The 10,481-nt window shown below is 47.9% G+C and overlaps 1 pseudogene; it reads left to right on the forward strand.

The window, feature by feature from the left end:
* The window catches only part of LOC132808215 (zinc finger protein 271-like), a 51,037-nt pseudogene extending 41,322 nt beyond the window's left edge, over nucleotides 1-9,715 (forward strand).
* Nucleotides 9,716-10,481: the final 766 nt, after the last annotated feature.

The following is a 10,481-nucleotide window of genomic DNA, read 5'->3' on the forward strand; positions in this document are numbered from 1 at the left end:
CATCTTTCCATGTGCTAGGTATGACTTAACAATTAAGACATAGAAAACTAATTGAAGGAATAGGTATGAGACGACCCTCTTCAGGGTGTCTCCAGTGCAGGTTTTCTGTTCTCGAAACAATCTGATAAATGTTGACATTCGTCAGCCTTTTGATCTTGGCAGTTTCCTTTCTCTCCAACATTTGTTTCACGTTAGCAAGCTGAATTCTTCTGCATTTTTCAGGAAAATGTTTTCCAGAAGGTAACATTCTTAATATCTGTGTAATATTCCATGGGAAAACTGTCTATAGTCCACCAGTTGGAGAGAATTTCTCTGAAAAGGCTTGTCAAATGCCCTGCTTCCACGAGACCCCGTGTTCCCAAAGTTGAAGTACTTTTAACAGCCCCTTTATATTTTCCAGAATTCCCATGATAGGGGACATGTGCCACTTGTACCCACCACAAATCTCCTGAAACTGGGTGCACTACAAAAGTCCAGCAGGAAGATTATCAGTAAAAAGGTGAGGTTTCAATCATAGATTTATAGACATCTAGAGACACACTGCACGGAAACAGATCCTTTGGTTCAACTCATCCATGCTGACCAGATGTCCCAAGCTGACCCAGTCCCAAGTTCCAGCCTTTGGCCCATATCCCTCCCAGGTGCCTTTTAAATATTGTAATTGTACCCATCTCCACCACTTCCTTGGCAGCTTGTTCCACACACACACACCACCCTCTGCATAAAAAGATTGTCTTTTTGCTACCCATAGCACCTCCTCTCCGTTCCCCCACCACCCTCGGCACCCCCTGTCAATCCACAGCTCCTCCTGTCCATTCCCACCCTACCACCCACAGTGCCCCATGTCCATTTCCCTCTCCCCACCCTCTGCCCCCCCATCCATCCTCTCTCTCTCCCCTCACCCTCCACTCTCCATCTCTCTGTTCCCTGTCTATTCTCTCTCTCCACCAACTCTCTGCTGCCCATTCTTCCACCGCCCCCACCCTCTCCTTGCCACTCATTCCCTCTTTCCAAACACCCTCTGTCCCCCGTCCATTCTCTGTCTGTCCTCGTATTCTGCACCCCACACCATTCTCTCTCCTGCCCTCTCCCCAACACTCTATCCCCACACTCTCCCTCTCAGACCCTTACCCGCATTCTCTGGATCCCCCATGCTCTGCTCTGCAGGCCTTTCTCAACCCCCCCCAAAGTCCTTCTATTCTCCCTCACCCTCTACCCTCCTGTCCATTCTCTCTCTCTGATCTCCACAGCTACACCCAGCCCCCGTCCATTCTCTCTCTATTCTCCCCAGTCCCCATCCATTCTATTTCTGTCCTCCCCAGCCCCATCCTCTAGCCCCCATCAATGAGAGGAAGGAATCTGGTTGGTGGCAGGGAGAAGGAGGAGCTAGAAAGATAGGGAGCTTATTTGAAGTTGAGTTCCCCAATGTTGAGTCCTCCCAACTCTACACAGCCTGGACAGAAGACGAAATGTTGTTCCTCCAATTTGCAGTTTGATTCATTGTGGTAAGGGAGGAGGCCAAAGATGGTTATGTCAGAAAGGGACTGGGAAGGGGAATTAAAATGGCTGGTGACTGGGAGGTCCAGCCGACCTCTGTGGGCCCAGGTATGATGCTCGGTGAACTGTTCCCCAAGCCTCCCCAATGTAGATAAGTCCACAATTGACAAACACATGGCAAATGTAGTACCACAATGTAAAAGTATAGCATCTGTTGTGAAAAAAAAGCAGAAAGGAGGTGTATTGTTTAAATGGTGATGTATTGGGATGTGGAGCAAGTGAGGACTGCAGATGCTGGAGATCAGAGTCAAAGTGTGGCACTGGAAAAGCACTGCAGGTCAGGCAGCATTCAACGAGTAGGAGAGTTGATGTTTTGGGCATAAGCCCTTCATCAGGAATGATGTGTGAATGTAACGTTGAAACGTTGTTACGGTACCTGCATCCTTCCTCTGGACATTTATTCCACACACAAACCACGCTCTGTGTTTTTTAAAAAAAAAACTGGTGCCCCTCATGTCTTTTTGAAATCTTTCTCCACTTACCGTCAAACTTTGCTCCCTAATCCTAAACCACCTTAGAGAAAGGAGACCCACCGTTCACCTCATCTATACCCTTCATGATTTTATAAACCTCTATAAGGTCACGTCGCAACCTGCTGTGTTCCAGTGAAAAAGTCCCAGCCTATCCACTTAGATGTAGTTAGATTCACATCCAGTTATGATCTGTTCAATGCTGGTGCAGGCTCGAAAGACCAAATGGCCGTCTTCTGTTCCCAGTTCTCTTACTGTGTCCAGGACAGCAAGAGACGAGAAGACATAGGAGCAGAAAGTAGCCCATTCAGCCCATCAAGTCTGCTCATACCATTCAATTGTGGCTCATAGGTTTCTCAATCCCATTCTCTTGCTTTCTCTCCATAACCCTCAATCCCCTTCGTACTCAAGAACATATGTCTCAGTCTTAAATATACTCAGTGACCTCGCCTCTGCAACCTTCTGTGGCAATGAATTCCATAGATTCACCACTATATGGTTGAAGAGTTTTATGTTTATCTATGTTCTAAAAGGCCTTCTATTTACTCTGAGGCTATGCCCTCGGGCCCGAGTCTCTCCTACCAACATAAACATCGTCCCAACATCCACTGTGTCCAGGCCATTCAGTATTCTGTGTTTCAATTAGATCTCTCCTGAGTGTGGGCCTGTTGGTCAGCATGAAGCAGACCCTTCAGGATGAGGTACAGCAGGGATTAGGTTCAGCAAATGGAAAGAGAGTATGTGGGATAGGGAGTTTCAGCTTCTACGGAATAAGAGAGGAAAGAGAGTTCATTATAAATTAGAATTGTTCAGGTGGGCCAATGGGTCAAGGAGTGGCAGATGGAGTTTAATTTAGAGAAATGAGAGGTGTTGCATTTTGCAGCTGTATAAGACATTGTTTCAGCCACTTTTGGAATACTGTGTTCAGTTCTGGTCTCCCTGCTATAGCAAAAAGATTGTGAAACTTTGGAAGTGGTTGGGGAAGATTTACAAGGCTGTTGCCATGCTTGTGACCTACAGCGAGAGGCTGAAGAGGCTAGGGATATTTTCCATGGAGAATTGGAGGCTGTGGGGTGATCTTATAGATGTTTATGAGGGGCATGGATAGGGTAAATACCCAAGCACTTTTCCCCAGGGTAGGGGTGTCCAAAACTAGAGGGCATATGTTTGAGGTGAGAGGGGAATGATTTAAAAGGGACGTGGCCGGCAAGGTTTTCATGCAGAGGATGGTGCATGTGTGTAACAAACTACCAGATAATGACAACATTAAAAGGCATCTGGATAGGTACATGAATAGGAAGGATTTAGAGGGTTATGGGCCAAATGTGACTAGGTTAACTTAGGATATTTGGTTTGCATGACAAACTGGGCCGAAGGGTCTGTTTCCATGCTTTATAACTCTAATCAGCTTTGCTGAAAGCAGAAGAGTCAGAGCACTTTCAGAGCAGCTTTCAAAGATGTTTTGCCCTTACTGGGAGCAATAGACAATAGGTGCGGGAGTAGGCATTCTGCCCTTCGAGCCTGCACCACCATTCAATATGATCATGGCTGATCATCCTTAATCAGTATCCTGTTCCTGCCTTATCTCCATAACCCTTGATTCCATTATCCTTGAGAGCTCTATCCAACTCTTTCTGAAGTGAATCCAGAGACTGGGCCTCCACTGCCTACTGGGGCACAGCATTCCACACAGCCACCACTCTCTGGGTGAAGATGTTTCTCCTCATCTCTGTCCTAAATGGTCTACCCTGTATTTTTAAGCTGCGTCCTCTGGTTCGGCACTCACCCATCAGTGGAAACAGGTTTTCTGCCTCCAGAGTGTCCAATCCTTTAATACTCTTATATGTCTCAATCAGATCCCATCTCAGTCTTCTAAACGCAGGGGTATACAAGCTCAGTCGCTCCAGTCTTTCAGTGAAAGGTAGTCCCGCCATTCCAGGAATTGACTTTGTGAACCTATGCTGCACTCCCTCAATAGCCAGAATGTTTTTCCTCAAATTTGGAGACCAGAACTGCACACAGTACTCCAGGTGTGGTCTCACCAGGGCCCTGTACAGCTGCAGAAGAACCTCTTTGCTTCTATACTCAATCCTCTTGTTATGAAGACCAGCATGCTATTAGCCTTCTTCACTACCTGCTGTACCTGCATGCTTACCTTCATTGACTGGTGTACAAGAACACCCAGATCTCTTTGTACTGCCCCTTTACCATTTAGGTCATAATCTGCCTTCCTGTTCTTGCCACCAAAGTGGATAACCATACATTTATCCACATTAAACTGCATCTGCTATGCATCTGACCACTCACCTAACCTGTCCAGGTCACCCTGCAATCTCCTAACATCCTCATCACATTTCACCCTGCCACCCAGCTTAGTATTATCAGCAAATTTGCTAATGTTATTATTAACACCATCTTCTATATCATTAATATATATTATGAAAAGCTGCAGTCCCAGCACTGATCCCTGCGGTACCCCACTGGTCACTGCCTGCCATTCCAAAATGGAACCGTTTTTCACTACTCTGTTTCCTGTTAGCCAACCAACTTTCAATCCAAGTTCGTACTTTGCCCCCAATACCATGTGCCCTAATTTTGCTCACTAACCTCCTATGTGGGACTTGATCAAAAGCTTTCTGAAAGTCCAGGTACACTACATCTAATGGATCTCCCTCGTCCATCTTCAGAGTTACATCCTCAAAAAATTCCAGAAGATTAGTCAAGCGTGATTTCCCCTTCATAAATCCATGCTGACTCTGTTACTACTATCCAGATGTGTCGTAATTTCATCCTTTACAATAGACTCTAGCATCTTTCCCACTGAGGTCAGATTAACTGTTCTATAATTTCCTGCTTTCTCTCTCCCACCTTTCTTAAAACGTGGTACAACATTAGCCACCCTCCAATCCGCAGGAACTGATCCCAAATCTATCGAACTCTGGAACATAATCACCAACGCATCCACGATTGCTCGAGCCAGCTCCTTCAGTCCCCTGGGATGTAGACCATCAGGGCCCAGGGACCTATCAACCTTCAGACCTAACAGTCTCTCCAACACCAATTCCTGGCAAATATAAATTCCCTTAAGATCAGTTCCTTCAGCCACTGTTACCTCAGGGAGATTGCTTATGTCTTCCCCAGTGAACACAGATCTGAAGTACCAATTCAATTCTTCTGCCATTTCTTTGTTCCCCATTATATATTCCCCTGTTTCTGTCTTCAAGGGCCCAATTTTAGTCCTAACCATTTTTTTTGCCTTTCACATACCTAAAAAAGCTTTTACAATCCTCCTTTATATTTTTGGCCAGTTTACCTTCGTACCTCATTTTTTCTCTATGTATTTCCTTCTTAGTAATCCTCTGTTGTTCTTTAAAAGCTTCCCAGTTCTCCGTTTTCCCATTTATCTTTGCTATGTTATACTTTTCCTCTTTTAACTTCATATGTTTCTTAACTTCCCTCGTCAGCCACAGTCACCCATGCTTCCTCCTAGGATCTTTCTTCCATTTTGGAATGAACTGGTCCTGCATCTTCTGCATTATACACAGAAATGTCTGCCATTGTTCCTCCACTGCCAACCCTGCTAAGGTATTGCACCATTGAACTTTGGCCAGCCCACTCCTCATAGCTCCATAGTTCCCTTTATTCAACAGAAATATTGTCACTTTCGATTGTACCCTCTCCCTCTCAAATTGTGTTATGGTCACGACTTCCCAATGGTTCCTTCACTTCGAGGTCCCTGATCAATTCTGGTTCGTTGCACAGAACAAGTTACAGTGAAATCTTTAATTTGTGGGACAGCAACTGAGTGAATGAGTACATCCAGAATTTTAGTGGAAAGTGGGAATTCACTGCACTGTGGGGATGAAGTGCTTTAAGGTTTACCGGCAGTAAGTACAGTGTGCTGAGTGGGGAACTGAGTGAAGGGTTAGGTGGGTTCTTGTTTTAAACTGCTCATTTCTTTCAGCCTCCAACATTGTATTTCCACTGCTGTACATCAGAAGGAGTGAATCAGTCACTGTTATCATTAGAAACCTGACGGTTTTCAGTACCGCAGGTATTGCATTGTTTCCTGAGCATTTTAAAGTTTACTGACAGCAGCGGGATTTGGGCCGTATTCACTGGAAACGATCAAGCAGACAGATAACACATACGAGAGCGGAGGGTGAGACTTGTCTTTTGATTTGGTGGAAGGTGGAAGATGGGAGGTTCTGCGCACTGTGATCCGGGGCAAACACGACTGCAGTGAATCATTCAATCCCTACAGTGTGGAAGTAGGCCATTCAACCCCTCTGAAGAGCATACCATCCAGACGCAAGCTCACCAGCTCCCTGCCCTGTCGAGTAGTTTCTGCTAGTGGATGAGACTCGGCCATAAAATTAGGGGGAGTAGATTTAAGGTGGGGATGAGGAGGAGCAATGTTTTTCCCGGAGTGCAGTTAATCTGTGAAGGGTGAGGGTGGATTGGCCGTGATAAATTGCCCCATGGGCTCCAGGGATGTGCAGATTAGGGTGGATTCGCCATGTTGTTACCCATAGTGCCCAGGTATGTGCAGGTGAGGTCTAATCGGGGGGTAAATATCGGGCAGGAGGGAAAAGGGAATGGATGTGGGTGGGTTACCCTTCGGAGGTCGGTGTGGTCCCATTGGGCCGGGTAACCTGCTTCTACATTGTGCGGATTCTCTGAAAGGAAAGAATTTTTGCAAACTGTGCAACGCAGCGCGGGCCTCAATGCGGAGCAGGCGCAGTGCGGACCCGCCGTTCGCCCCGCCCCTTCGTCTCGGAGACCGTCCCTCGTCACTTGCTCCTCCCACTGTCCCGGCCGCTCTCCGCCTCTCGCTCCACCCAGTCGCCCTGTCGCCCGCCCCTCTCCGCGCTGCTCGCTCCTCCCCTTCCTGTCTCTCCCTCCGCCGCCTCGACCCATCGATGACGTCACAACGCGGAAGTGGCTCCGCTCTTTCAGAGTAAAACCCTTTCGCTGGACAACTCTTCAATCTAAGCGGGAGACACTCTGTTCACTGGTAGCAACTGGAGTGAATCCAGGGAGGGAGCAGACTCTGCAAACTCAGGTATGTGTCTTCATTGCCCGGGTGAGGAGGGACGGAAGGATAGCCTGGGGCTGTTTTCCCCAGCCCGCGCCAGAATCTGAGGGGTAACCTGATAGACTTTTATAAAATCATGAGGAGCATAGATAGCGTCTTTCCCTTGGGGTGGGGGAGTCCAGAACTAGAGGGTGATTGGTTTAGGGTGAGAGCGGCGGGGGAGGGGGCGTGGAGATTTAATCGAGACCTAAGGAGGCAACTTTTTCACGATAAGGTAGGTGGGAGGATGGTGAAAGTGTGTACGGAATGACCTGCCAGAGAAAGTAGTGGAGGCTGGTACAATTACAGCATTTAAAAGGCATCTGGCGGGTGTATCAATACGAACGGGTCAGAGGGACAGGGAACAACTGCTGGCAAATGTGTCTAGATTAATTTAGGATATCTGGTCAGCACAGAAGATTTTGACTGGAGTGCCTGTGTCTGTTTCTGTGTGTATATCTCTGTGACTGGCTTTCCACTAACGTTTGCCACGTCTGTATGTTCAGTTTCTCTCTCTGGTGTTGGTGTTAATACCTTGATGTCTCATTCTGCTCCCCTTCCCGGGGACATTAACCATTTCTTGAGGTTGTTCCTCAAGAAGCTGCATTGCAGGTTCATCCTGAATTGGTACACATTGTTTTGCTTTCCAAATCAGACCTGTTCACTCTCAGCATTATGCCAATGACATGAAAGATATTAACTTTCAGGTGGAGTTTCAGAGAGATAAGTATTGACGTTTTTGCTTTTCTGCCCCTGTAAAATCCTGAATCAGCATCTTCAGGAGAATTAGTTAAAATGGAGTGAGAACAGAGGGGGAGAGAGAGAATGGGATGGCGCTTTCAATTTTGTGGAATAATAAAAGAAAAGAATGTTCTCCAGAAAGCAGAATTACTTGTTCTGAATTTCTACCCTGGACTGACAGTGATGACTTTTATATTCTCATTTTACAGCGTTTGAAGATCTGAAGACAGAAGTTTCAAAATCGACTGTAACGTCAACTCTCCTGCTCCTCGGACGCTGCCTGATCTCTGTGCTTTTCCAGTGCTGTACTTTTTGACAGTGACTCTCCAGAGTCAGCAGTCCTCAGTTTGGTGTCAATGTCTGACGGTCACTCAATCCATTTTTGACTGTGATTCTGTGGGAAGGGGCAAAGCTTTTTGGTTCCTGTTTGAGTACATTTCCAGTATCAGTGGGACTGGATGAGAGACCTACTGTTGCAGTGCACTGAGTGTGGAGTGTGTAACAGTTATACCACCTGTTAAGAGGAAATCACTGTGCGAAGGGGCTCTACACACGATTGTGTGCGGTTGAAGCTTCGGCCATGGAGAAACCTGAGGAATCCCGCCCTGTGGAGAAACCGTGGAAATGTGGTAACTGTGGGAAAGGCTTCCGTGTCCCGTCTGCCCTGGAGACTCATCGGCGCAGTCACACCAGAGAAAGGCCCTTCAGCTGCCCTGAGTGTGGGAAGGGCTTTACCCAGGCCTCTGCCCTGCGGACTCACCAGCGGGTCCACACAGGGGAGAGGCCATTCCCATGTCCCGAGTGCGGGAAGGCCTTCAGCAATTCCTTCAACCTCCAGACCCACAGGCGACTCCACACTGGTGAGAGGCCGTTTTCTTGCTCCGAGTGCAAGAAGGCGTTCAGACATTCCTCTGACCTGCTGACCCACTGGCGGGTCCACACGGGGGAGAGGCCCTACAGCTGCCCCGAGTGTGGGAAGGCCTTCAGCAATTCCTCCCACCTGCTGACTCACCAGCGGGTCCACACACGGGAGAGGCCATTCACCTGTCCCAAGTGCGGGAGGGGATTTAGTCAGGTGAGCAACTTGTGGAAGCACCAGCGTCTCCACACTGGGGAGAAACCCTTCAGCTGCCCCGAGTGCAGGAAGGCCTTCAGCAATTCCACCACTCTGCTGACCCACCGGCGGATCCATATGGGGGAGAGGCCATTCCCCTGCACCGAGTGCGGGAAGGCCTTCAGCAATTCCTCCATCCTGCTGAGACACCAGCGGCTTCACACAGGGGAGTGGCCCTTCAGCTGTCCTGAGTGCAGGAAGGGGTTCAGCGATTCCTCCAATCTCCAGACCCACCAGCGGATCCACACTGGGGAGAAGCCCTTCAGCTGCACGGAGTGTGGGAAGGCCTTCATCTGCTCCTCCCACCTGCGGAGGCACCAACGAGTTCACGTGCCATCGCAGGGTGATTGAAGGAGCAACAATCGAGTGCCATTAGGGACTGGACTATCAACCCAGTTCCGGGGACTTCTGAGTTTGAATCCAGCCCATGGCAGATCACGGAATTGGAATTCGGTCCGAAATCTGGAGTTCAGAATCTGATAGTGAAACCGTTTTTGGGGTGGGGGGCCCCATCTGATTCACGCATGCTCTTTTTAGAGAAGGAAACTGCCATTGTGGGAAAGGATTCATTCAGTCATCCAGCTGCATCCTTTACCTAGTCCAGCCTACAGTGACTCCAGACACAGAGCTGTGTGGTTAACACTATACTGTTTAGGTAAAAACAATGACTGCAGATGCTGGAAACCAGATTCGGGATTTGTAGTGCTGGAAGAGCACAGCAGTTCAGGCAGCATCCAAAGTGCAGCGAAATCGACGTTTGGGGGAAAAGCCCTTCATCAGGAATAAATCAGCCCTTCTTGATGAAGGGCTTTTGCCTGAAACGTCGATTTCGCTGCACTTTGGATGCTGCCTGAACTGCTGTGCTCTTCCAGCACCACTAATCCAAAAACAATACTGCTCAGCACCTCCCGTCTTTCCTCCCCCTATCCCCCCCATCCCCCCACCACTCAGCCCCTGGCAGATGAGTGGGCAGAAACTTACTAGGAGACAGGATATGGGTTGAAATTGCTGAGTGAGGCAATACTTCCTCCAGGTTACGGCCGTACCAAGGATCCAATTACAAAGGGACAACTCGGTGATGACCAATAGTTAAGAAAGGGTGGTAGGGTGGTGGGGTGATGGGGGGGGTGGTGGGGTGAGCAGTACGTGTGCTTTGACCTTGAGCTGTTTAAAAAGCAGCTAGTTTTTCTACACCTTTTTGCTGGGGGATCTGAAGCTTTAACAAAGTTGGGTCACAATAAAGATTACCTGAATTTACCGCAGGCTCAGACTCTCATTGAAAGCTTTGAGCTCTAAGCGGTTTTTTGTTTTAAAGCTGTTCATTTCTTTCAGCCTCCTGCACTAAGTTTTCAATGTTGTTTATCAGATGGAGCAGTGCATGGATAGCTAGTATCATTAGAAATTGTAAATTTTTCAGGAGTGCAGGTACTGTGTTGTTTCATTGGCATTGTAAAGTTTCCTGGCAGCACTAGGAGGTATGGGCTGTGTTCACCAGAAACGATGTGGAGGTGCCAGTATCGGA

Source organism: Hemiscyllium ocellatum (genome assembly GCF_020745735.1).
Source record: "Hemiscyllium ocellatum isolate sHemOce1 chromosome 27 unlocalized genomic scaffold, sHemOce1.pat.X.cur. SUPER_27_unloc_37, whole genome shotgun sequence".
In the NCBI taxonomy this organism is placed as follows: domain Eukaryota; kingdom Metazoa; phylum Chordata; class Chondrichthyes; order Orectolobiformes; family Hemiscylliidae; genus Hemiscyllium; species Hemiscyllium ocellatum.